This window comes from Rana temporaria, chromosome 9, assembly GCF_905171775.1.
Source record: "Rana temporaria chromosome 9, aRanTem1.1, whole genome shotgun sequence".
In the NCBI taxonomy this organism is placed as follows: domain Eukaryota; kingdom Metazoa; phylum Chordata; class Amphibia; order Anura; family Ranidae; genus Rana; species Rana temporaria.
The window spans coordinates 144070590-144098255 of NC_053497.1; the positions used below are offsets into that span (position 1 = coordinate 144070590).

General features: G+C 44.6%; 1 protein-coding gene across 2 annotated transcripts in view; it reads left to right on the forward strand.

The window, feature by feature from the left end:
• Positions 1-7347: 7347 nt before the first annotated feature.
• The window catches only part of ZER1 (zyg-11 related cell cycle regulator), a 106516-nt gene continuing 86197 nt past the window's right edge, over positions 7348-27666 (forward strand). The window contains exon 1 of one of the 2 annotated variants that reach the window (XM_040324725.1): positions 7348-7517. The gene's annotated coding sequence lies outside the window, so the exon portion shown is untranslated. The remainder of the gene's footprint in view (positions 7518-27666) is intronic. The other variant, XM_040324724.1, reaches the window with a different exon arrangement.

Genomic DNA, 27666 nt, shown 5'->3' on the forward strand with positions numbered 1-27666 from the left:
ATTGTAAATCAGGTGCCCGGCGCCGAAAAGGGTCCGGACACCTGAAGAGGGGGTGGCAACGGCGACCATAGATAGATTCATGCAATGCATGAATCTATCTATTGATGATAGAACGGTGGCAGGAGGGAGGGGGCGGCGCCCATGCACCCCTTATGGACGCACCGCCACTGCAACATGGGCAATGTGAGTTAGGGTAAAAGCCTCTTGTAGACCAGTTTCTTGCAATTGTCTACCCAGGTCCTTCTGACAGTTTTTTAATTTAGAGGGGAGGGGTGGGGCTAACACAATGTAGCAATAGAATGTATAGCAAAGTAATAAGGTAGCAAAGGACTTTCTTCTAAAGACATAAAGTGCCAAATATAATAAGATACACATGGTACCCTGTTTTTGAAATTGGGCTAAGAATTTATGAAATCGGAGGAAGGGGCTGAGATCCCATGTAAGACCCCTTTTACACATGTGGACTGTTCGTTTCATCAGTTCAGTCACTTTTTTCAAGTAAAAATAGGCAAAGTTTACATCTATTTCTCATCCGTTTTTACATCAGTTTTTTACATCTGCCAGCTAGAGTCTTTAACCATTTGAGTACCAGAGCTTTTCTCTCATGCAAAAACAGACCTTTTGTCAGTTTACATCCATTTTTTGTCTGAATGATTTTTTTAACGATAAAAAAGTAGGGCATTGATCCGTTCCAAAAGACGGATGTTGACGGAAGCAGATGTAAACGGATGTCATCCATTTACATCCATGTTTCCATTGAGATGCATTGATATCAGTTTTTCATCCGTCAACGGATGGATTATAAAGGGACAAACGGTCCGCATGTGTGAAATGGGCCTAAGGGTATTAGGTGGTATTAAGGGTATTAGGTGGACACAAGCATCCAGAATAGGGTTGACTTGACACCTCATCCCTTTAAAACCAAACACATTAATTACACAGGTTCTGTGGCTGATTACAGTGGCAATTAAATTCACTTAGTGCCTTACCTGCATTAAATTAGCCTCAGAACCTGTGTAATTAATATGTGTTTAGTTTTAAAGGTATGAGGTGGCAACCCTAATCCAGAAAGAACTTTCATGATGGCACCAGGAAATCCATGTACCCAGCCAAGGAATGTGGTAGGCTGAAGAAGAGATAACCCAAGTTCTAACTGCTCAGATTCACAGAACAGCAGGAATACAGACAGGAATGTGGGAAAGTGGTGGACGATCTTGAGGATGGCAAGCAGGTTAGCAATGTCAACCAAGAGTTTATTTTGCTTCTGAAGATGCAATGCAAAATACAGTAAAACCTTGGTTTGCAAGCATAATTAGTTCCAGAAACATGCTTGTAATCCAAAGCACTTGTATATCAAAGCATGGGGCATAAAAGAGAAGAGAGGCACCTCTAAGTGTAGCAATAAGTTGCTAAATGTTGTACCTTCAATAAATGTAACCATATTGCTACACTTAGAGACTACTCTCTTCTTTTTTTTACTCAGTTGTGACATGACGCTACTCTTATATCAAGACATTGCTTGTATATCAAGGCAAAATTTATTAAAACATGTTGCTTGTATTTGCAAAACGCTCTCAAACGAAGTTACTCTCAAACCAAGGTTTTACTGTATGGGCTGGAAGGGCAGACCTATAGTAGAGGGAAACATGTAAGGGCCCTTTCACACAGGGCCCTTTGTGGGCTTTGCTTTGCTCAGCGGGAATCGCTCCGTCGATCCCCGCTGAGCAGGCAGATGACAGGTCTGTCTCTGCACACTGACCAGGGACCGGCCTCTCAGAGCGCTGCTCTCCACTATGGGGATCAGATGATGACGGTTGTCATCCGATCCGCCAGATGGATGAAAAAGTAGGGTTTTCCTCCATCACACTTTGGCGGATCGGAGCAGGTCGGATGTCAGCGGGCATGTCACCGCTGACATCCGTGGCTCCATAGAGGAGCATGGAGCGCCCGTTCAGGTCCGCCTAAAAAACTGACAGGCGGACCTAAATGGTCCGCCCATGTGATAGGGGCCTTAGAGACTCAAGGCCCCAGATTGTTTCCTTTTTATCAGTACTTAATAACATAGACATGGGTGTTGTCTCAAATGTATTGTAGCAATGTAAATCTGAGGCCGCGTACACACGGTAGAATGCTCCGACGGGCCGTTTTCATCGGTTCACCGCTGAAGTGGCCTGATGGTCTGATGTGCGTACACGCCATCAGTTCAAAATCCGATCGGGTCAGAACGCGGTGACGTAAAACACACGACGTGCTGAAAAAAATGAGGTTCAATGCTTCCAAGCATGCGTCGACTTGATTCTGAGCATGCGCAGGTTTTGAACCGATGCTTTTGTGTACTAACCATCGGTTTGGACCTATCGGGCAGCGGTCCATCGATTCGATTTTAAAGCAAGTTCTATAATTTTTGTCCAAAGGACAACAGACCGATGGGCCGTACACACAGTCGGTTTGGACCGATGAAACTGGACTTTTGGCCGTTTTCATCGGTTTGGACCGACCGTGTGTACGCGGCCTCAGGGATGCCAAAAAACTTTGTGGGACAGAGATTGGCAAGGTTTGAAAAGCATGGAGCAAGCACAGTAGGGTATCCAATTTTAAAATGTTGTCTACAGCCAATAATGAATGTTTTAGGCTAGACCACTGTGTAAGAGAGGTGAATAGTTAAGTATATAAAGATGTGAAAGGTCCGCTGGGACTCTTAGATTTTTGATCACCCTGGAAGCCCATTGGAAGGAAGAAATTATCCAACAAATGCTGTTTTTGGGCCCCAGGAAAGCTTTTGGGAAGAGAACTGATTTATCAGTATTTACAAAATTGCTAAAAGGCCCCAAAAATGTAAAATCCTGAAGTATAGCAGGAAACGCAGTAAATAGAATTTTGGTGTGATTGTTGCCTATCAATATACAATGTATTTGGGTTGTTATTTTGAGCTGTAGTCAAGTGCTTTATAGCATTAGCCAGGATATAAAGGTATGGCGAAAGAGGACATCCCTGGCAAGTATCATTACAGATGATAACAGGATTAGAGGGAGAGAGATCCATTGACACAGATTATTTCAGTAGTGGAATCTTAAAGCGGGAGTTCACCCAAATTTTTTTTTTTTACATTAGATTGATGCTCATTTTGTCAAGGGGAATCGGGTGGTTTTTTTTAAATCGAAGCAGTACTTACCGTTTTAGAGATAGATCTTCTCCGCCGCTTCCGGGTATGGGCTGCGGGACTGGGCGTTCCTATTTGATTGACAGGCTTCCGACGGTCGCATACATCGCGTCACGAGTAGCCGAAAGAAGCCGAACGTCGGTGCGGCTCTATACGGCGCCTGCGCACCAATGTTCGGCTACTTTCGGAAAATCGTGACGCAATGTATGCGACCGTCGGAAGCCTGTCGGAAGCCTGTCAATCAAATAGGAACGCCCAGTCCCGCAGCCCATACCCGGAAGCGGCGGAGAAGATCTATCTCTAAAACGGTAAGTACGGCTTCGATTTAAAAAAAAACCACCCGATTCCCCTTCACAAAACGAGCCTCAATCTAATGTTAAAAATTAACTTTTTGGGTGAACCTCCACTTTAATGAGCCAGAAATGTATCACGCAAAGAGGAAAGTAAGGCAATTTTTTGTAGTCATGCAAAGAAATCCCTAGTCAAGGCAGTCAATTTCCTTCTCATCATCTACCAAAAGGAGGCAGTGCAATAACTGTAATGTTCCTAGCTTGCACTTTCCTTGACAAACACATCCTGTTCCGGGTGTACGAAGTGTAATATGTAGGGTGTCAGTCTGTTTGCAATAATTTTAGCATACATTTTCAAATTGACATAAATCAATGAATTTAGACAATAACTAAAACATTGGTTAAGGTCCTTTTGATCTTTGGGAATCATTGTGATGTGAGCCTCCTGTGTTTGGGTAAAGGAGTGTTTTCTGCAGAATGGCTTCAGAGCTCACTTAAAATGCTTATGGAAAGTAGGAGTGTGAACCCATTGGGGTTTGGACGTTAAAGACTCAGAAAGTGTGTCATAGTGGAACAGGATCGAGAGGTAAGCTTAGTAGAATCAATGGGGGCATTTATTTTTCTACTGGCCACACAGTCTAAGGTTCCATGTACACGAGACGTTTTTACAACTGCTCCTAAATGATTAAACTTGATAGATAGTAACCCGCGTAAAATGTCAGTGTGACAGTGGTTCTTTTTTTTTAAAAGCTAAGGGCCAGATTCACATAGAATTGCGGCCGTGTAACGTAACCCGTTTACGTTACACTGCCGCAAGTTTTCAGTGTTAGTGCCCGATCCACAAAGCACTTACCCGTAAACTTGCGGCGGTGTATCGTAAACAAGTCCGGCGCAAGCCCCGCCCAATTCAAATGGGGCGGGTACCATTTAAATTAGGCGCGCTCCCGCGCCGGACGTACTGCGCATGCTCCGTTCGCAATTTTCCCGACGTGCTTTGCGCGAAATTACGGCGGCGCGCCGTGTTTGTGAATCGCGACGTGCGTAACGTACTTACGCCGGGAAAAACAAAAAATTAACGTACTTACGCCGGGAAAAACAAAAAAGCGACGCGGGAACGACGGGCATACTTTAACATGGTGGAGTAATTTTACACCATGTTAAAGTACCCCTAATTTTGCAACGGGAAACTAAGACTTGCGCCGACGTAACGACGGGAAAAACCTTTGTGGATCGCCGTAACTGCTAATTTGCATTCCCGACGCTGGAATACGACGCAAACTCCACCCAGCGGCGGCCGAGGTACTGCATCCTAAGATCCGACGGTGTAAGTCAATTACACCTGTCGGATCTTAGGGCTATCTATGCGTAACTGATTCTATGAATCAGTCGCATAGATACTCTGAGAGATACGACGGCATTTCAGAGAAACGCCGTCGTATCTCTTCTGTGAATCTGGCCCTAAGCCTGGTACACACAATGGGCCAGATTCATGTAGATCAGCGGATCTTTAGATCCGCCAGATCTACCTGTTTTACGATCCGCTGGTGCAATTTAGCGAGGCTAGTGCATGATTCATAAAGCACTTACCTCGCAAATTGCACCGTCGGATCCTAACTCCCCCCGGCGGAATGCAAATTCCGCGGCTAGGGGGAGTGTACAATTTAAATCAGGCGCGTTCCCGCGCCGATTTAACTGCGCATGCCCCGCCGGCGAAAAAGCCCAGTGCGCATGCTCCAAATGACGTCGCTAGGACGTCATTGTTTTGGGCGGCTAGGTTACTTACGGCCATCCGTATTCCCGACGTACTTACGCAAACGACGTAACAAATTTAAAACTCGGTGCGGGAACGTCGGCCATACTTAACATTAGCTACCCCTCATATTAGCAGGGGTAGCTATCCGCCGGAAAAAGCCGAACGCAAACGACGTTGAAAAAGAGCGACGGGCGGGCGTACGGACGTGAATCGGCGGTTCTCCTCATTTGCATATGCGACGTGTAAAAAAAAGCGACGACACCTAGCGGCCGGCGGGAGATTACAGCCTAAGATTCGACTGGTGTAAGTCACTTACACCAGTCGGATCTAAGGGAGATCTATGCGGAACTGATTCTTATGAATCAGTCGCATAGCTCCGACCGTGGGATCTCACAGATCCGACCGTCGGCTCTCACAGATACGACGGCGGATCAGGAGATCCGCCGTCGTATCTCTTGATGAATCTGCCCCACTACGTTTTTTTTTTTTTCCTTCAACCAAGCAAGCTGAAAAAAAAACTGACAGATTGCTGAACTAAACAATGTTAGTGATGTTAGTACAGCGATCTTCCCCTCTGTGCTATTGTGTTCTGACAGGGGGACCCCTCCTTCCCCGTCAGAACATACCAGTTAGCGGTTTTCCAGCATGGCCGTTCGATGGAAGCCAGTCGCCGAACCAACCTGTTTCGGACAATTTTCGGGCCGTCTGCATTATGCATTAGTGAACCTTTTGGTTGGACATGCTGTTGGGTTTGTATTGATGTTGGTGCCCCTACTAGGGACCAGGACTGTTTTCATCACTATCAGGACAGGAAGTGGTGAAAAATCTCCCTTCAACAGGACACAGACAAAAACACATGTGTCTCTGTTGGAGATATTTTCCCTTACTTTCTGTCAGAATTGGAAGTGAGGCGCAAACTTGGAAACTCTCTGCCTTTAAAGCGGTAGTTTTGTTTTTTTGCAACCTGCAAGGTAAAGCCATAATGTGCTAGTATGCATCACATGTGAATTTACATTAGAACAAAGCCTTCCAGCGGTGCACTGTCAGTGCCGACAAGGCTTTTATCTTCACCCAGTCTTTCTTCTGGCTTCATACGCGATGACGTCACTCCTGTGCATGCGCATGGGGGCTGCCGTTTACAGGACAGGACTCTGATGGACTCTGACTCCTTCATAGCGCATGCATCGGTGACGTCACTGGTGTCCTGACAAAATAGGTAACTCGGCAGAAAATCAAACCACGTCAACACCGGCTGCATGTACAGTAAATAACTCCTAAATGGTGAAGGTCTAGGCGATTTTTACAGTACCTATAGGTAAGCTTTATTATAGGCTTACCTATAGCTACAAATGATGCATGGGAGGTTCCTCCCGCTTTAATTGTCCTGAAGGCGATGCCAGCTTTGTACTTTGTATTGGGCTGGGATTGGGGCAGCCATTGGGCAGCGGCTCCTGTGTCTTCTCCACCTTGCTTATGACGTGTGTCTCCTCCCCTCCTAGGCGTCCAATAGGATCGCCTGTCTCTTCAGCCAATCGGGTGACAGGTATATGATTTTTTTGAAGCCTATTTGAACCTCTGGCTCTAATCAGGTGCCTAAAAAAAACCCACCGATGCCGCTGTAATTAATGCGCCCAGCATCCTGAAAGGGGCCAAACAGATTAATAGGGGGTAGCGGCATGTGGATGATTGAGCATTAATTAGGATGTGGTGGCCATGGATAGAGGGGGCGGCGCCCCTAATGGACGGGCTGCTGCTGGACAGAGGGACTTTGTTCCAAATCAGGGACAGTCCCTCAAAATCAGGGTCAGTTGGGAGCTACGCATAGAGGAGTGTCGAAGGGTTGGAAATTGTACAAATGTTTTTTTCATGTTCTCTCTGCCTTTCTGTCCCAGTGACAACTGTACACCCCCATTTCCCCTATAGACATCACAAGCACAGGAAATGAGGGTCAAACTCCTCAATGGGGTCACAGGCAGAAATAAACACCTGACAGAAATGTTATTCCTTCTTTATTCCATCCATCCTAACAAGCAAACAAAAAATAGCAGGAACTAAATTGTCAGGAGACATTTCCGGGGGGCACCATTCATGATGCACAAAGCGGTCCGGTTGCCATGGGGGCAGTCCGGAAGTGACGAGGGAATTTGTTGACAGCGGAGGCTGCAGGATGCCCTGTGAGGAGGAGGAGGATCGGCTGTGAGCTCGGCCCGGAACGGAGCGCTGCCGCACATCCCAGCTGTACCGACAGAGCTGGAGGAGGGGGGAGCCGGGCCCGGAGGCGGAGGACAGGAAGTGCTGCACCGTCTTTTGCTTGGTAAGGTTATCTCCGTGCACAGTTTCTGGGGACTCTCTTCACAACCATAGGTCCCTGCTGGCACTGATTTCCAGGGACAGACACATGTGGCCCGGGAAGCTCCCCTATTGGTTAATATTTCATTAAATTAGTTTTATTATATGAAGAGTAATGATCAGCTGGCCTTGACTGATGTCCCTGCTCTTCATGACTGGAAAGTCAATTTTTTTTCCCTTCAATGTTTTAACTCCTAATAAGGCAATTTCCAGTCCCCCATCAATGTAAAGGTCCCTGTGTGCTGCTTGATCACAGCATTGCCTTTATGGTGTCGCTCCTTCGCCAGTCACACTGCCTCAGGATTGGCTCGCCAAGCGACAGAGACCCTGACCCATATAGCATGCTATCTATAAACATAACATAAGCCACCTGAATGAACGATCTATTTATTTCTGTCATTGGCGGCGTGATGGCTAAATAGGACTCCTACCTCTTTCTAGGGTGACACTGGACAGGGTGACACGGAATAAACAGGTGTGATCCATATTTTGGCAGCTCCTATAGACAGAAGATCCCCACCTGAAAGATCTCCCAACCCACTTCACTGCCACGATTGTTTTGGAAGTTTCTTATTGTTTACGTATTTAAAAATAAAAATTTTAGGCCTGAAGATTACATAAAAGAGACACAGAGGCACACCTCCAGCTCTACAGCTGTCATTGGCCCTCTTATGACTCACCCCCCTCGCTTTCTGGCAAACCTTCACGAGACTGAGAGCTGTGGATGATGTCGTATGCCTAGGTTTTTTTCCAGACAAGAAAGAGAAAGTGGGCTGTATAAGGTATTTACTGGCAGAATGTTTTTTCTTTACTATCCAAAGTTAAAACAACAAGGGCAGAAAATTTAAGAGATGGAAAGTTGAAAAAATTACTGTGGGGTAAGGATGAGCTCCGGCGTGTTCGCATAGAACACGTGCGGAGCCCGCCAGGAAGTCGGCACCCGCGCTGCGCTAATCACAGCCAGGCAGACATTTCCCGATCTCTGCAGCCGAGCATCGGGAAATGTCACGCCGGAGCTCATCCTTACTGAAGGGCCACTTTAACCACTTGACCACCAGGCACGTAAACCCACTTAATAACCAGACCAATTTCCAGCTTTCGGTGTTCTCACAATTTGAATGACAATTACTCAGTCATACAACATTGTATCCAAATGAAATTTTCGTCCTTTTTTTCACACAAATAGAGCTTTCTTTTGGTGGTATTTAATCACCGTTGGGTTTTTTATTTTTTGCGCTATAAGAGAAAAAAGACTGAAAATTCTATAAAAAAAAAATGAAATTTTCTATGTTTCTGTTATAAAATTTAGCAAATTTAGTATTTTTTCTTCATTCTTTTGTATAATGTGAAAGATGAAGTTACGCCGAGTAAATAGATACCCAACATGTCACCCTTCAAAATTGCACACGCTCGTGGAATGGCGCCAAACTTCGCTACTTAAAAATCCCCATAGGCGATGTTGCAAGGTAGTGTGGGGTATTGCAGGGTAGTGTGGGGTATTGCAGGGTAGTGTGGGGTATTGCAGAGTAAGGATGAGCTCCGGCGTGTTCGCATTGAACACGTGAGGAGCCCGCCAGGAAGACGGCACCGGCGCTGCGCTAATCACAGCCAGGCAGACATTTCCCGATGCTCGGCTGCAGAGATTGGGAAATGTCTGCCTGGCTGTGATTAGCGCAGTGCGGGTGCCGACTTCCTGGCGGGCTCCTCACGTGTTCAATGCGAACACGCCGGAGCTCATCCTTATTGCAGAGTAGTGTGGGGTATTGCAGAGTAGTGTGGGGTATTGCAGAGTAGTGTGGGGTATTGCAGAGTAGTGTGGGGTATTGCAGAGTAGTGTGGGGTATTGCAGAGTATTGCACAGTAGAGTAGTCTTAGTATGGGGCAGGGATGGATGGCTGGATCTGTGACTGCATTTGTCACAGATCCAGCCCACTGCACTCGTGCTGCATCCGCTCTCTCCCCTCTCCTCTCGCACTGTACCGTTCGGTACAGAGAGGAGAGGGAGGAAGCGATCACGCGGCCGCCATTGTCCGGACCTGGCGGTCACGGACATTCCCGTGTGCGCGCGATTCTGGGAGGACGTCCATGGACGTCCTCCCAGAGTTAAGGAACCGCCTTGTAGACGTATATCGTCTATAGGGCGGTGATTAAGCGGTTAAAGAGGAAGTAAACCCTGATAGGTTCCACTTCCTCTTTGTTCCCCTGCAATATAAAAGCATAATGGGCTAGTATGCATCGTACCTGATTGGAACATTTTGCAGTTGGTTGATATTGCTGCGTGTGTATTTAGTTAACATATATTTTCTGATTACCACTGGGTTAGGAAAAAATCACTCGTATCAGATTGTTCCAATGTCAGATGGATGGTGTGTTCTATCTATAAATGGCCTTCAGACGGCTATAAACAGCTTGATGCTACCCTTAATTAGATGCCTGGCAAGGTTCAGGTCATTTTATAGGTGCACTTTGGGATGAATTCAGTGACTTCTGACATCTGAAACAATAGTTTTCATTCAGAGAGATTTTCTAAATGTCTTACGACTGCCTATGATCCTTCATGGAGGAGCGGAAAGGAAGTAGTGAACCTCATACATGGTTTGAATCCAGAGACGGGTCTTGTTGCAGTTGAGTAGGGGGCTGATGTCTCCCCTTCTCTAGTTCACAGAGGGACATCTGCCTTGTCTATAGCTAGTCCTAAGCTGCTTACTGACATTAGATGCCCAGCCAAAGATCCTTTTAGAGGCATGGGATGTTGGTGCCTTTAGAGGGGGAAGCACTGCGAGTACCAAACTGTTTTGGCGGAAACAAAAGTGATTAGCTGGGATTCTGAGAATATCCTTTCCAGCCACTCAACACCCAATAAAATGAATGCATCATAAGACCACGTTCACATTGGGCCGATTTGACTTGTTAAATCGTATGTTAAATCGATGTCCATTTCCGGCAACGGCGCTGTCCAAATCGGTGCGACTCTGACTTTGCGGCACCGCACCAATTCCAAAAAGAAGTTCCTGCACTACTTTTGGCGACTTGAATAGACATCTGTGCATGAACCCGCACATATGTCTGTCAAATCGCCCCTGAAGACAGACTGAAATGCAGTTTATGAAGTCTTGCGAGTTCAGCTGAACTCCCACGTTTTCAAACCGGCCCTGGGTGTGAACGTGGGCTAATGCCGCGTACACACAATCAGAAATTCCGACAAGAAAACCGTGGATTTTTTCTGACGGAATGTTGGCTCAAACTTGTGTTGCATACACACGGTCACACAATTTTGTTTGGAAATTCCGACCGTCAAGAACGCGGTGATGTACAAGACGTAAGACGTAAGACGAGCCAAGATCAATGAAGTTCAATAGGCAGTTTGGCTCTTCTGCTTGATTCTGAGAATACATGTTTTTTTTTTTGCATGTTGGAATTGCATACAGACGAGCGGATTTTCCGATTTTAGAGCACCAGCTCTCAATCTTTTGTTGGCGGAAATTCCAACCGTAAAAGTTCAATGGAGCATACACACGGTCGGAATTTCCGACTAAAACTCGCATCAGACTTTTCTTGTTGGAATTTTCGATCGTGTGTTCGCGGCATAAGGCTTCGTGCACACAGGTGTCTGAGTCCATGCAAGGAAAATCCTGGTGTAGCTTCCCCACACAGAAAACCCTGGTGCTATGTACGCTGTTTGTAACCCTCCTTTTTTGCTACATAAAGAATTGAAAGAAAAAAAAACAAATACTGCATACAGCCACCCATAGACAGCAATGGCTCATATAAACAAAAGTATAGCATACATGCCTGTAGACTCTACTCATCAAGCACTATACACATCCACTCTATGGGCGGCTGTACATGGCACCCGAGCTTCCCGGACAGGGGAAGTATGGTGGTATTTTTGTTTCACAGGCTCAGATCTATGTGCAAGAGGCCTTAGGCTGGGTTCACACTAGTGTGAATTGGATGTGGGTTTCCTCGCATCCAATTTGCATGACAGCAGATTGTGCCGGTGTCTTGTCGAGCTGGTTCCTCCATCAGATAGGTTCCTGCCTCGACTGCGCAGGCGCAGCCAGGAGCGGTGCATGCGCAGTAGGAGGCCACGGAGATCTCAGAGCCTCAACAGCTGATTGTCAGCTTAGACAAGCTCGCTCCCGATGTCAGCTTATACAGTACACGCCGCTCTACACAGCAAGGGGCGGATGTGATATTGTGCAGTGCTTTTTTGATTGGTTATCCACGCCGCTCTATACAGCAAGGGGCAGATGTGAGACGTCTTGTTTTTTGAGAAAACCATCCCCCAAAGACTGCTCAATATCACATCGGCCCCTTGCTGTAAAGAGCGGCGTGTACTAATACAGTGTATAATCAGGCATCGGGAGAGAGCTCGTCTGTAGCTGACGAACGGCTGTTCCCGCTCAGAGTTTTCCGTCGGCTCAGATTGCGCCTGCGCACTCCGGAGGGAACCATATCGATAGGAGGAACCAGCTCGGCAGAACACCGGCTCTCCATGGAGCCGGTTCCCACATCTCCGTGGCGGCTGCGGAGCGGCTTGCACAGGAGTGCTGTGTGTCTTTGGCACTCTTTCAGGGCCTAATTCAGGCAAAAATGTCATCCCTGATTCGTCCCTGAAACAGAGTACAGGGACACACCAGACCCCTGCTGCGAGCCGCATCTGGTATCAGTATGAACCCAGCTTTAGACTATACATTTGTACAATGTTTTTATGTCCTTGGGAGATAAGACACTGTTTGTTCGATTGCTGACTAACTTTTTAGCTATTGTTCCTTTGGAAATTGCTAGTATCAGAGCTGTCTCTGGCTGTAGTACTTTTTGAGCCACTGACCTGGAACAAATCGGCCCCAGGTTTTAGATTTGCATGCCTATTTTGGGTCCGGCTCCATTCACGTTGTGCGACTCCAAAGTTGTGTGATTTCCATTGCAACTTTGGATGGGCACGACTTGGATACGACTTTGGCTGTTGACTTTGGCCGTTGACCTTGGCTTTGACTGTTGCACAACTGTGACTGGAGCCTCAGTGTTTCGAACATATTAAACCCACAGGGTTGCTATAACTGCCAAATGGCAGTCGGGCAACTAGCATTTTTAAAAACGGTTTAGCAATGGCAGCCCCCATATTTTTTTTATGTTTTATTTTTTTTGGCATTGGGCAGGTACATTGCCACGCGTCAATGCATGTTTCCTTTGTGTGTTGACATGCGTTTTGATGTGCGTTGATTAGTTTACTTGGGTGTGATTTGTATCTCTAATTTGAACTTGTTTTTACTAAGTACAGATCCGGTATCACGGTACAGATACCGTGTTCATTCCCTATCAATTATACATGGAGAGAGTGTTTCCCTATCCTGGCATAAATAATGAATCTTGGGGTATTATTTGTGCTACTGCCTGTTTGCTTTTCGTTTTTACTTTGTATTTTGTTTTTATTTATTTTTTATACTTTTAGGGAGATGTGATCTTTTAATTGTAATTTAGCTATACATATGACGGACACCTGAATTTCAAGCCAATAGCTGAATATGCAGCTGAAATGCATATATACTGTTTTAGCTGCCATGGGATTTGTTTTTCTGTCCAGCCAGTCCTGAGACTCGCACAGCTCTGCCACATAGCACAGCCCCGTCTTGCAGGGGACGAGACCTGATTTTTCCCTGATGCCTGACTGGACAGCGAAAGGAGAAGCAGCAGATTGATGTTCTATGCTCTTAACCACTTAAGACCCGGACCAAAATGCGGGTTAAGGACCTGGCCAGTTTTTGCGATTTGGCACTCCGTCGATTTAACTGACAATTGCGCGGTCGTGCGACGTGGCTCCCAAACAAAATTGGCGTCCTTTTTTCCCCACAAATAGTAGAGCTTTCTTTTGGTGGTATTTGATCACCTCTGCGGTTTTTATTTTTTGCACTATAAACAAAAATAGAGCGACAATTTTGAAAAAAAAACAATATTTTTTCCTTTTGCTATAATAAATATCCCCCAAAAATATATAAAAAAACTTCTTTTTTTTTTTCCTCAGTTCAGGCCGATACGCATTCTTCTACCTATTTCTGGTAAAAAAAAAATCGCAATAAGCGTTTATCGATTGGTTTGCGCAAAATTTAGTGTTTACAAAATAGGGGATAGTCTTATTGCATTTTTTTTTTTTTTTTTACTACAAATGGAGGCGATCATCGATTTTTTTTTTTCGTGACCGCGACATTATGGCGGGCACATTGGACAATTTTGACACATTTTTGGGACAATTGTCATTTTCACAGCAAAAAATGCTATAAAAATGCATTGTTTACTGTGAAAATGCCATTTGCAGTTTGGGAGTTAACCACTAGGGGGCACTGAAGGGGTTAAGTGTGACCTCATATGTGTTTCTAACTGTAGGGGGCGGGGCTAGACGTGTGACGTCATTGATCGTGTTTCCCTATATCAGAGAACACACGATCAATGACCGCGCCACAGTGAAGAACGGGAAAGCTGTGTTTACACACAGCTCTCCTCGTTCTTCAGCTCCGGGGACCGATCGCGGGACTCCAGCGGCGATCGGGTCCCGCGGTCACGGAGCTTGGACCGGGTCGCGGGCACTCGGCTGGGCACTTAAAGAGGACGTACAGGTACGTGCTTGTGCCCAGCCGTGCCATTCTGCCAACGTATATGTGCAGGAGGCGGTTCTTTAAGTGGTTAAAGTGATATTAAAGGCTTTGTTTTTTAATAACATGTTATACTTGCCTGCTCTGTACTAGAGGTCGACCGATATGGGTTTTTCTCTGGCCGATGCCGATATTTAGAATTTGGGGCGGCCGATGGCCGATATATGATGCCGATTTTTGCGGCCGATATTTTAGGCCGATTTTTTATTTTTTGGCAGGTGGCGCTAATTGGCACTGGCAGATTGCACTGGATGGAACCAATTGGCAAAAGCAGATGGCACTGATTGGCAGGTGGCACTGAATGGCACTGGCAGGTGGTACTGGTTGGCACGTGGCACTAAGGTGGCAGTGGCAGGTGGCACTAATTGGCACTGGCAGGTGGCACTAATTGGCAGGTGGCACTAATTGGCATGTGGCACTGGATGGTACTGGCAGGTGGCACTAATTGGCAATAGTTAGCACTGGCAGATGGCACTGGTTGGCACTGGCAGGTGGCACTAATTGGCAGGTGGCACTGGATGGCCTTGGCAGGTGGCACTAGTTGGCACTAGCAGGTGGCAATGGATGGCACTGGCAGATGGCACTGGGTGGCATTGGCAGGTGGCACTGGATGGCATTGGCAGGTGGCACTGGATGGCATTGGCAATGCCAGGTGGCACTGGATGGCACTGGATGGCATTAGCAGGTGGCACTGGATGGTATTGGCAGGTGGCACTGGATGGCGTTGCCACTGGCAGGTGGCACTGGATGTCATTGACAGGTGGCACTGGATGGCATTAACAGATGGCACTAGTTGGCATTGGCAGGTGGCACTAGTTGGCATGGCATTGGCTGGTTGGCATTAGCAGATGGCACTGGCAGGTTTCACAGCACATAATGTAGCGGATAATGTGTGAAACTCTCTATACAGTTTCACAACTGCTGCAGAGAGAAAGAGGAGCTCAGATTCGTTGCGATGTTGAAGGTGGGCGGGACCCGGGTTGGGCGGGGCTCAGCTGTCCACCAGCCAATGGGATGAGATCATTGGCTGGATAGCTGCTGAGTCCCGCCCACCCCGGGTCCCGCCCACCTTCAACATCGCAACGAATCTGAGCTCCTCTTTCTCTCTGCAGCAGTTGTGAAACTGTATGAAGAGAGAGTTTCACACATTCAGCTACATTATGTGCTGTGAAACTGTGAGAGCAGAGAGAGAGAGGAGCTCAGATTCATCGTGATGTTGGAGGTGGGCGGGACCCGGGGTGGGCGGGACCCAGCAGCTATCCAGCCAATGATCTCATCCCATTGGCTGGTGTTGGACAGCTGAGTCCCGCACACCCCGGGTCCCGCCCACCCCGACATCAGTCCGACAGCTCCATTCTCCTTCACACACACTGCACTGCTCTGCAGACAGTGTGGAGAAAGGAGGGGGAACCCCATGTTCCTCCTTCCTTCTCCACACTCTGCTGATGCAGATCTGCTAAATATCGGCCACATTTGGATAATAATCGGCCGATGCCGATTTCTCCAAAATGACTGAATATCGGCCCGATATATCGGCCGGCCGATATATCGGTCGACCTCTACTCTGTACAATGGTCTTCCATAGAGCAGCCCAGATTCTCCTCTTTTTGGGTCCCCCACCGACGCTCTTGACTCCCCCCAACCCCCTCCCGTGCATACCTTCATGCATAGAATATATGAGGGTAAAAAAACATGAGCCTTTAGAACCACTTTAAGGCACATGGCTGCCGGGGGCTTTTTGACATACAACTTGGGTGTATTTCCCCACCTGGGGCCCCCAGTTCCTATGATTTTGTGGATAAGACGTGGAAACAAAGCTCCGAAGCCCAACTATGCACAAATACATAGGAAGTGGGGTGCAGAGAAATAGCAGCAGGTGCTCTGGACTGATGAGTCAAAATGTGAAATATTTGGCTGTAGCAGGAGGCAGTTTGTTGGTAAAGGGCTGGAGAATGGTCAATGAGTGTCTGCAGACAACAGTGAAGCATGGTGGAGGTTCCTTGCAAGTTTGGGGCTGCATTTCTGCAAATGGAGTTGGAGATTTGGGCAGGATCAATGATGTCCTCCATGCTGAGAAATACAGGGACATGATTATCCATCATGCCATACCATCAGGGAGGAGTGTGATTGGGCCAAAATGTATTCTGCAGCAGGACAGCGACCCCAAACATACACCCAATGTCATTAAGAACTATCTTCAGTGTAAAGAGGAACAAGGAGTCCTGAAAGCGATGGCTTGGTCCCCATAGAGCCCTGATCTCATCATCGTGGAGTCTGTCTGGAATTACATGAAGAGACATAGGGATTTGAGGCAACCTACATCCACAGATCTGTGGTTCGTTCTCCAAGATGTTTGGAACAACCTACCTGCCGAGTTTCTTCAGAAACTGTGTGCAAGTGTACCTAGAAGAATTGATGCGGGTTTGAAGGCAAAGGGTGGTCACATCTGCGTTAATCTTTTGCACAGTAAAAATGACAGGCGATCTATTTACATTTTTTGGGGGGTTTCTCTTACCGGAGCAGCAATTGGGAATGCATCTTTTTACGGCAACCAGACTCGCCATAGCGAGAGCCTGGAAATCCCCAACCCAGGTAGTAAAATAGAATGAACGACATATGGTCAATGAGAAATTACGGGCATTTTGCTAGATACTCATGAAAATAATTCCAATAATTCCCCAACGCATGCAGAATGGGACCATCGTATTTGTCAGACAGCAGATGTGGAGGTACGGATCTGTGTGGCGCGTGGTGACCCCTCTAAAATTACACACGGTGGCATGCTGGCTCAACTTCCAAGAGTCTCTACGTGTTGATAACTCAACCTGCGCAATCCAGCCCGGGCATTATCCGACGGGGGACCCATATCGACAGGACACCAGCACCAGATGCCAGACATGTCCTCTAAAACATGCTCATGTCCCTCACATCTTCCCAGTCCCCACATTTTTACATGATCATTGCTATATCCTGCACTTATAGTGTTTGGGCTCTTCCTGTTCGTTTTTTTTTCTAAAATATTTTATTTTCATAGTATATAGAATACAATTTAATACAATTAATAATTCCTGTTCAGTTTTTTGTTCGCAACCCCAGCACATCTGTTCTTCAAAACCAAGCCCCCCAAACCTCCCCCCCCCCCCCCGGTTCCATAATGAGACAGTCTATGACAGGGATATGCAATTAGCGGACCTCCAGCTGTTGCAGAACTACAAGTCCCATGAGGCATAGCAAGACTCTGACAGCCACAAGCATGACACTCAAAGGCAGAGGCATGATGGGAATTGTAGTTTTGCAACATCTGGAGGTCCGGTAATTGCATATCCCTGGTCTATGACATCTCTTTAGACTAACGGGTTTCCCTTGTGATCAGCGAACATTGAAGTACAAGCCCAGTTACATAAGTACAAATGTATAATCAATTGCGCAAGATCGATATAACATGACGTCTACATATGTTTGATAGACAGTGGGCTAGATTCAGAAAGAATTTATGTCTGCGTATCTATTGATTACGCCGCGTAAGTTCAAAGCTGCGCTGGCGTATCTTCTTTCTGTATTCGGAAAGCAAGATACTCCGAAATTTGGCTAAGATCCGACTGGCGTAAGTCTCTTACGCTGTCGTATCTTAGTTGCATATTTACGCTGGCCGCTAGGTAGCGCTTCCGTCGATTTACGCAAAGAATATGCTAATTAGGTAGATGCGTCGATTCAGAAACGTACGTCCGCCCGGCGCATTTTTTTACATTGTTTACGTTAGGCTTTTTCTGGCGTAAAGTTACCCCTGCTATATGAGGCGTATCCTATGTTAAGTATGGACGTTGGGCCAGCGTCGAATTTTCCGTTGTTTGCGTAAGTCGTTCGCGAATAGGGCTGTACGAAAGTTACGTTCACGTCTAAAGCATTGACGATTTGCGGCGTAATTTCGAGCATGCGCACTGGGATTCTTTCACGGACGGCGCATGCGCCGTTCGGAAAAAAAAAGTCAAATACGTGGGGTCACAAGTAATTTAAGTAAAACACGGCCACATCATCCACATTTGAATTAGGCGGGCTTACGCCGGACCACATACGCTACGCCGCCGTAATTCAGGGCGCAAGTTCTTTATGAATACGGAACTTGCGCCCTAAGTTACGGCGGCGTAACGTATCTGAGATACGTTGCGCCTGCAGAAATTTACGCCGGGCTATCTGAATCTAGCCCAGTGTTTCATTTGTCAATTTTTTGATATGACAATACTCGATTATCCTGATATATGTTGCTTATTTGCCATAAGTTATCTGTTCTCATTGTGTATGACTGAATACTTTAAAATATTTAAATACTTCATGTATCTCTATCCTCTTCCCCCTTTCGTGATACCTACCAAAATATCTTTATGTGTTTAACTCTATATTTATTCCCGGTGACTAAAATCAATTTATTTTCATTTTCTCTTCCTTAAGGGGGAAAAGTTAAATAACAATTTTCCCCTCCAAATCCACTCGTGCACGAAAAGAAAAAAAAAAAAAAAAAAGGGGAGGGAGGGCAAGAGGAATTGAATACTACGTGTATCTCTATCCTCTTCTCCCTTTCGTGATACCTATCAACATATCTTTATGTGTTAACCTTTATATTTATTCCCAGTGACTAAATCCATTTATTTTCATTTTCTCTACCTTTTCCCCTCCTCTTAGGGGGGAAAAATTCATTAACACAAAAAAAAAAAAAAAAAAAACCCTGTGACCCCACCACGCCCACTTCTTTTCCTATTCAGTGTCAAATCATTATTTGATTCCTTATTAAGTCTCTGTGAAAAATGAAAAAGAGAAAAAAAAAAAAAAAAAAAATTTTTAAAGAAGGGGGGGGGAGGGCAAGAAAAAAGAGAAATGAGAAATAACCCCTCAAGGGGTGACCACCTTCTCTCTCCAGAGGTACTAAACCCTCAGGTATACCTACATCCTATCTTCCCTGCATAGAAGATCTTGATAGGGCTGGGATTGCTTAAAGTCCACCCAACCTCTCCAGATCCCTGCCTCTCTCTGGTTTATTTCCCAATACTGGTCTTCCTCCATATTTCTAATTTTTTCTACTTCCCTTAACCATTCTTGTATTGACGGAGCCTGTTTTTCCTTCCATTTTTTCGGAATCAGTAATTTTGTTATGTTTAGTAAAATAGGCACAATTTTTTCCTGGGCATAGTTGTTGCATGGAACAAACACTGCCGAGGCTCCAAAATAATCTCTATTTTACTGATCTCTTTTATTAATTCTAATATTTGTTTCCAATATTGTTGGATTTTAGGGCACTGCCACCAGATATGGGCATGGGTTCCCACCTCCCCACACTCCCTCCAACACAAGGGTGAGACCTGGGGGTTTATCTTGTGTAGTTTTGCTGGGACATAATACCACTTAACTAATAATTTAAAATTCATTTCTTTTATCCGGGTATTTATTGATGTTGAATGTACATAATCTATAACTTTATTTCTCATAATTTCTGGTAATATTTGGTTTAATTCCCTTTCCCAGCTTCTTGTTGGGCACATAGCTCCAACTTCTAGTTGTGTTATCAGAAGCTTATAGATGGTTGAAATTCCGTAACCCCCTATGTTCATTTGGTCCACTAATTTTTCCCATACATTTAATTCACCAATCCCCCGGAGTGGTCTAGGAAGAGAACCCACGAAATGTTGCAGTTGTTTATATCTCCAGACCTCCCAAGGGGAGGGCCCATACACTTCACGGAGTTCATTTAGTGAGCAAAGGACATTTCCCCTCATTACATCCTTCAATCTCAAATACGGTGCTGTAGTCCATTTTAGATATAGTTTGTTGTCCTTCCCCGGAGGAAAGTAGTTGTTTCCTGTTAGGGGCATTAAGGGACTATTTTGTTGTAACTGTGAGCCTTTGGCTAGTTTATCCCAGGTATTAAATACTACTGAAGTAATTGGTGCCATTGGTTCCGTCAACCCTCTAAACTGCCTTGGAATCCAGAGGATCTGCCCCAGCGCCACTTTAGAGGTTTTTTCTTCCAATTTTACCCATTTTTTTATTTTTTTCCCCTGGGAAGCATATGCCCAATCTACAGCTCGCCTCAAAATCGCTGCCTCGTAATATTTTTCAAAGTCTGGAAAAAACCCCCCCCCCTTTTCTTTAGTCTTAGTTAGTATCCGAAAAGCAATACGATTTTTTTTATTATTCCATACAAATCTCTGTATTACTGATCGTAATGTTTTAAAAAAGGTCCCAGGGATATCTATTGGTAAACTCTGAAAAATATATAGAGCCCTTGGGAGGATCATCATTTTGACTACATTTATTCGCCCGAACCATGATAGTCTATGGGCTGGGTATCCTTTAAGTTCACTATTAATATTATTCAGCAGGGATATATAATTATCTTGATATAAATCTGTATTTGATTTTGATAGGAACACCCCTAGATACTTCAACCCCTTTGTCTTCCACTTGAATGGGTACATTCTCTGAAGGTCCCTACTGTGATTTGTTGGTACCGAAATATTCAAGATTTCTGTCTTATCCATATTCACTTTTAGATTTGATACTAAGCTGTATTTTCCCACTTCCTCCAAGGTTTTTGGGAGAGTTTGTATAGGATTTTTTAAATATACTATGATATCATCCGCAAAAGCCGATATTTTGAATTCTTGTCCCCCCACCTCTATGCCCTGAATCTCTTGATTATTTCTTATCGAAGTCGGAAGTGGTTCCAAGGACAACACAAAGAGCAGGGGGGACAATGGGCAGCCCTGTCGCGTCCCATTAAAAAGCCTAAAGCTTTCGGATAGGGTCCCGTTAACTTGAATTTGTGCTGTTGGAATGGAATATAAGGCCCCTATCCATTTAATCATTTGTGGCCCTAAACCGTATTTTTTTAATGTCTGTAACATAAAGTTCCAGTCTAGTCTATCAAAGGCCTTCTCGGCATCTATTGATAGAAACAAGGCTGGTCTGCTTTTTTTGGCTTCGTGTATTAAGAGAACAGTTTTTAAAATATTGTCTCGAGTCTCTCTACCCGGTACAAAGCCAGATTGATCTTCCTCTACGAGATCTGGCATGAAGGGTTTTAGTCTTTCGGCCAGTATCCTCGCGTAAATTTTCATATCTTCGTTAATTAAAGATATTGGCCTAAAACTAGAGCACATTGTGGGGTCTTTTCCATCTTTTGCTAGGAGGGATATATAGGCACCAAGGGCTTCTCCCCGTATTTTCTGTCCTTCCCCTATTGAATTCATATATCGGTGAAAATATGGACATAGGATATCGACAAATTTCCTATAATATAAAGATGTATAACCATCAGGGCCGGGGCTTTTTCCCAGTCTGCTGTTTTTTATAGCCAGTTCTATTTCTTCTCTAGTAATATTTTTATCTAATCCTTTTGAGTCATCCTCAGTTATCTCTAGTAACTTAATTCCCTTTAAATATTTGTTTATTTTATCTTTTCTATCTTGGATATCCCCTGGATCCTGTACATCATTTACTTTATATAGTTGTTGATAATATTCCATAAAAATCCTATTGATATCTCTAGTGGAATGTTTAATTTCACCCAATTTGTTTTTAATCTTAGCTATATAATTTGGTTTTCTCCTGGGTTTAATCTGTCCTGCCAGCATTTTCCCCGGTTTATTGCCCCATTTATACTGTTTTTTAGCCATTTTATTAAAAATATGTTTAGTCTCTAATTGTAACATATCTCTCAGGGCTTCCCTTTTTTCTAGCAGCTTAATCAGTACATCTTTATCATTTATTCTTTTGTGTTTCTGTTCTAAATCCTGAATATCCTGTAATAATTGTTGTTTTTGTGCTGTCCAAATTTTTTTCCTCTTTGCTCCCTCTGCAATCAATCTCCCCCTCATAAAGACCTTATGTGCTTCCCATAAAAGAGATGGTGCAATGTTCTCTATGTTGTTCTCTACAAAAAAGAAATTCAATTCCTTTCCCAAATCCTCTGCTATACTCTGATTATCCAAAAGTGTTTCGTCCAGCCTCCAGGATCCTTGCCTTTCCGGTACATCTTCCAGCTCTAGGCTGATTATGACCGGTGCATGATCAGAGAGGGTGATCGACTTCACCTCTGCCTTTTTCAATCCCTCTAATAACAAATGGTCTAAAAAATATATAATCTATTCTTGAATAGGAAGAATGCACCTGGGAGAAGTATGTAAAGTCCTTCCCTTTTGGGTACAGGACTCTCCAGGCATCTACCAGGTGCTGCTGATATAGTTTTTGCTTAACTGACCTTAGATGTTTACCCTCTGATCGAAGAGAGATGGGTTGGGTATCCAAGCATGGATCGAACACAAAGTTTAAGTCCCCCGCCATGATCACTTTTCCCTCCCTAAAATTCTCTAACCTTTTCAATACATTTCTCAGAAATAAACTAGGATGAACATTAGGGCAATAAATATTTACCAGCGTATATTCCTTATTGAATAAATAACCTTTTACAAATAAAAATCTCCCCTCTGGATCTGACTCCATTGCTTTTAAAGTAAATGGGGTGTTCCTATCAAAACCTATGGCCACTCCCCTAGATCTCTTATCCGAGGAGTAACCATGTATCCATACTGGGAAACCAATAGTATTCAGTCCTACCTTGGTGGAATGTTTAAAGTGGGTTTCTTGCAAAAAAACGACATTCGCTGTCCAGCTTTTTAATTCTTGCAATATTTGATGTCGTTTGCTAGGGTTATTTAGACCTCTGACATTATAACTTACTATTTTTAAGGGGGTGATTTCTCAGTTTCAAAGGAGGAGTTAACCCTTTTATTTTTATCCATGTTGGCCCAATCGACTGACAACATAAAAACAGACATTACTAAACTACCCATTCTTTTTTCCCAATATCCCCTCCCTCCCCCCTCCCCCCTACATTGAATATCAATGTCGTACCCCATCCAGCTATCGCCAGGAACAGGCGTCCAACTGGTTGGGGTTGGCTCCTAGGGGTCTCAATATGTCCTGCCGGTCGCCGTGTCCTCATCCCCACTACGGGAATGGTCCACGGAGACCGGCAGGGCATAAGCCATCCCGCCATACCCTCCCCAAGCGGACACTCCCTTACTCCCTCCCCCACCCGCCAGAGACTCCCATCCATTCATTTTTAATCCTTTATTTTTCCCCCTAACTTAAATACTTGAAGGATAGATAGGACTCTAGACCCTCACCCACGGCTGATCTCTTAATTTTTTCCACTCTGGGGCTTTCCTTTCCCAATTTTCTATTTGTGGTACTGGTATGTCCAGTTTATCACAAAAACTTTTTAGGTCTTCTGGAAATCGCAGTATGGCTGAAATCCCCTGGTTATTCACCGTTAAACAAGCTGGAAATCCCCATCGGTAAATAATTTTTTTCTCCTGTAGTAGTTTCACCAGGGGCTTTAATGCCCTCCTGCGAGCCAGGGTCTCTTGTGACAAGTCTGTAAATACCAGGATCTCTGCACTCATATATTTCACCGGTTCTGATCCTCTCAGTCCCTGTACAACATCCTGTTTCACCTTAAAATCCAGAAATCTTGCTATTACATCTCTTGCTATACCTGTTGGTGGGTTAGTTATTCTTTGGACTCTGTGTACTCTTTCAAAACTAATCGGTGCTGTTGCTTCTCTCTTTAAGATTTTATTAAACAATTCGAGGATCGTGGTCTCTAGCTTGCTATTATCCACTGATTCCGGCAGACCGCGTATCCTCAAATTGTTGCGTCTATTCCGATTCTCTTGATCCTCTAATTTATACCGGATATTTCTCATTTCAACCCAATCCAAGTCGATTCTTTCCCTTAACTCCAGAATCGCATCTTTGTGTTCATCTAGGTGGGCTTCTGATTCTTCCACTCTATGTAAAACATTTTGTATATCCGTTCGAGTAGCACTCAGTTCTCTTTTAATCATACCTTCTAAGTGGGCCATCATTTCCACCATATCCTGCTTTGTGGGGAGTGCCTGAAGCTTGTCTATATCCTTCTCCATTTTCTTTTGTAGTGGATCATGTTGTGTTCCCCCTTCTCCTATATCCGTATCCTTCCCCTGTATTTCTGCTAGTTGGGTTATTGCCTCTGGGGTTGCTACTCCTTGGTCCCCCCTCTGATCCAATTGTTCCGATACCAAATATGATTTTATAGAGTTACTACTATCAATTGGATTTGTTTTTCCTCCCCTTCTCCCCCTTCCCCCCATCCTTCTGCCTTCTCTAGGGTTACTAGGGCTTGTTTTGGGATACCTATTGAGTTTCAATACCAATTTAGATCTTTTTACTTCTCCGTATGTGTTTATACAGCTCTTTAACACTTTGGAGCGCCCTCCTAATAGGGGGGGGGGGATAATAAAGGGTGATAGAGGGCAAAGTATTTACCACTTATGGTTTTTACACTTCTTACAACCTCCTAATTTAAGTCCTGGGTAGGTATTAAACATTAGATATCAGAAACAACCGATAATGCATACACACAAAAAAGAAAGGCGATAAAATAATTAAAAAAAAAAAAAACTGAATTTGGATAATAAGCCGCCCCTCCCCTCCACCTCTATCCCTTCTATATTCAAGTCTCGATGTCTGTTGCGAGGAAGAGAGAAAAAAAAAAAAAAAAAAAAGTGGGGGGGGGGGGGAAAAAAAAAAAAAAAGGGGGGGGGGATGCGGGTAACGTGTCACAAAATTACTAGAAAGTGCTTTTAGGCAATCCAACAATAACAATTTTACCCCCCCAAAAATACAGAAATCACTTTAAGTTACCAATTACCAGTAATTACCAACAATTGCCTATACTTTAAGGGTTGGTTCTAAAGCTGGTTCTAGCGTCCATAAAAAAAAAAAAAAAACAGGAAAAAAAAAAAAAAAAAAAACTTTCTTCTTTTCTTTTAGTAGTGCTGGTCCAGTCAAAAATTATCAGCAAAAAAGAAAGGAGGGCCAAGCGGGAACCGATTTATCACCAGCTAAAATATCTATAAAATATCTATAAGTTGGTTAACTTCCCCCTAATGGCTTGTATGCTTCAAAAAAAAAAAAGGTTCTTTAACATGTTATTCTTTAAATAGTTCAGGGGAGTAAGCCGTCAGTATCTTCCGTATCTTCCATAAATTTTTTTTTGAGTTTTTAAATGGACTTCAATAGTCCCCTTTCCTTTCTCCTTCACCACCTTACAAAAAAAAAAAAAAAAGGGGGCCTCCAAGTGATCACTTTCAATATTCACTATGTCCAATATATATATGTAATCGCTCAAGTACTCATTTTCAACTGCGCTTAGGAGATATAATTAGAGAATCCAGTAATTTTCTAAAGAGTCCTGCAAAGATCTCCTCCTTTACTTTAAGTCAAGTTATATCAAGTTATATCATATCGTATCATGTCCCATATCATATCATCATTTTTTTTTTTTTTCTTTATTTTAAAGTCCAGCTTACCCCACGGATGCTGCCCAGTCTTATCTTTCTTTCCTTCGGCTTCCCACGCTGTGGGATTTATAGCTCAATCCGCCTCGATCACACTCTCGTCTCCTTACACCTCCTTACAGTCCGGGCAGTCTGGACTCCTCCTTCACATAGCCATGTGACACTCCGACCGGCCAATGGAAAGGCACAGAACTCGACGCGTCTCTGCGCACCCCAGCTCCCGAAGCGGGGTACACAACGGGTCACACGGGGTACACGGGTCACGGAGTCACGAAGCACGGAGCATACGGCTGGCGCAGAGACACCCAGATAGCCCAGAGATCCGACACCCGAGGACCGGTCCACCGAGACGGAGCAGCGAGGACAGCAGCAAAGCAACAAGCAGCACGGCACAGCACGGGAAGCCCGGACACAGGTAGAGGGCTTGAAACTTTCCTGACTTCAAATTCTAGTCATAGCCGTAGTTTAATCATAGCCTGAAGGACCGCAAAAGACAGCAATAGTGATGGAAGCAGTTGTGGGAGCGGATAAGGCTAAGGCAGCAATAGTAATAGCAGAGGTAGTAGCAGCTCAGCAACGGCAAGACAGCAGCAGCAGGACATTTAGCAGGGGGCTAGCCATAGCAATAGAAGCTTTCATACGCTTGTTGATAGTAACCCACAGGGAACGGATGCGGGTGCCGGCAACAGGGGACAACTAAACCAGGCAAATCAGCCGTACATGGGAGTCAAAACAGGCAGGCAGGTCAGGCACACTGATCACAGCATGTCCACTCAGGGAGAGACGGCGAGACTCACGGCCTCACACTCTTTGGCGCCATGGTGTGGCTCCTCCTCCCCACGATGCTTCATTTTATGAATGGATAGGAGCCTCTGTCTCCTGTCCATTCATTTTCAGTGCAGCTGAGAAAGGGACTGGGGAATCTGTGTCCTTAGTCCCTTTCTCTGTCTCAAAGGAGAGATGTCAGAGGTCTGTTAAGACCCCTGATATCTCACCAAAGCCCCCCAACAGAGCTAAGCAAAAAACAAATATTGCAATAAATAATAAAAAAAATTAATTGTAAAAAATAATGCAAATTAAAATGAACACACTGACACCATCCACTCTCCCCCCCCTTTAAGAAAGCATTGTAAAAAAACAACAAAAAAAGGTAAAAAATTTAAATTGTAAAATAAATAAAAATACTGACACGTGACATAAAAAAAAATAATCGGTATCGGCGAGTACTTGGGGGGGAGGAAAGTATAGGTACTTGTACTCGGTCTTAAAAAAAGTGGTATCGGGACAACCCTAATTACAAGCATGTTTCTGGAACGAATTATGCTCGCAAACCAAGGTTTTACTGTATAAGCTGAGTTTGCTGGTAAAAATATGTGTGAAATGCAAGACTTCAGTGGGTGTAAAAAGATGTCCGCTTGCCGGCTTCTGACTGTAGGCTTACTACAGGTGAGTGCGGGTGTACCAAAATGGCCACGACAGCCGATCAAATCTATATTAGCTATAGCCATAGCTATAGATACAAATGTTTGGCAGTCAAGGGGTTAAAATGAGCCAATGGCTGCAATAGCAGCTGTGAACTTGTATGAAATGCGCTCTCCCAGGTATGCTCTGAAGGACTTGTACACAAGACCTCCTGGGGCGGTATGACATAAAATTCTGGAGTATTTCCCCACCTGAGCTGCATACAGCCACCCATAGAAAGCTGGGCTCCCCTGAAGAAGGGGTACCCAACCCCAAAACCTTGAACCTCGAGACCACACTACCTCTTGTTTTGGGCTGAGTATTTGGTAACTGCTCTGTACATAATATTGTTTTATTATGCTCTATATACTACTTGTATGTCCTGTAATACGGTGTTTGCTACAGGACTAATGTATTTGTATCTAGTACTTGATGTTAAAACAGGGTTTGACAAATTTGCTTGGAATCTAGGAACCAGCTAAAAAAGTTAGGAGCCAGAAAAGATTTTAAAGAGTAAAAGTTTGTCGGCATTCCACGAGCGGACGCAATTTTGAATTGTGACATGTTTGGTATCAATTTACTCGGCGTAACATTATCTTTCACAATA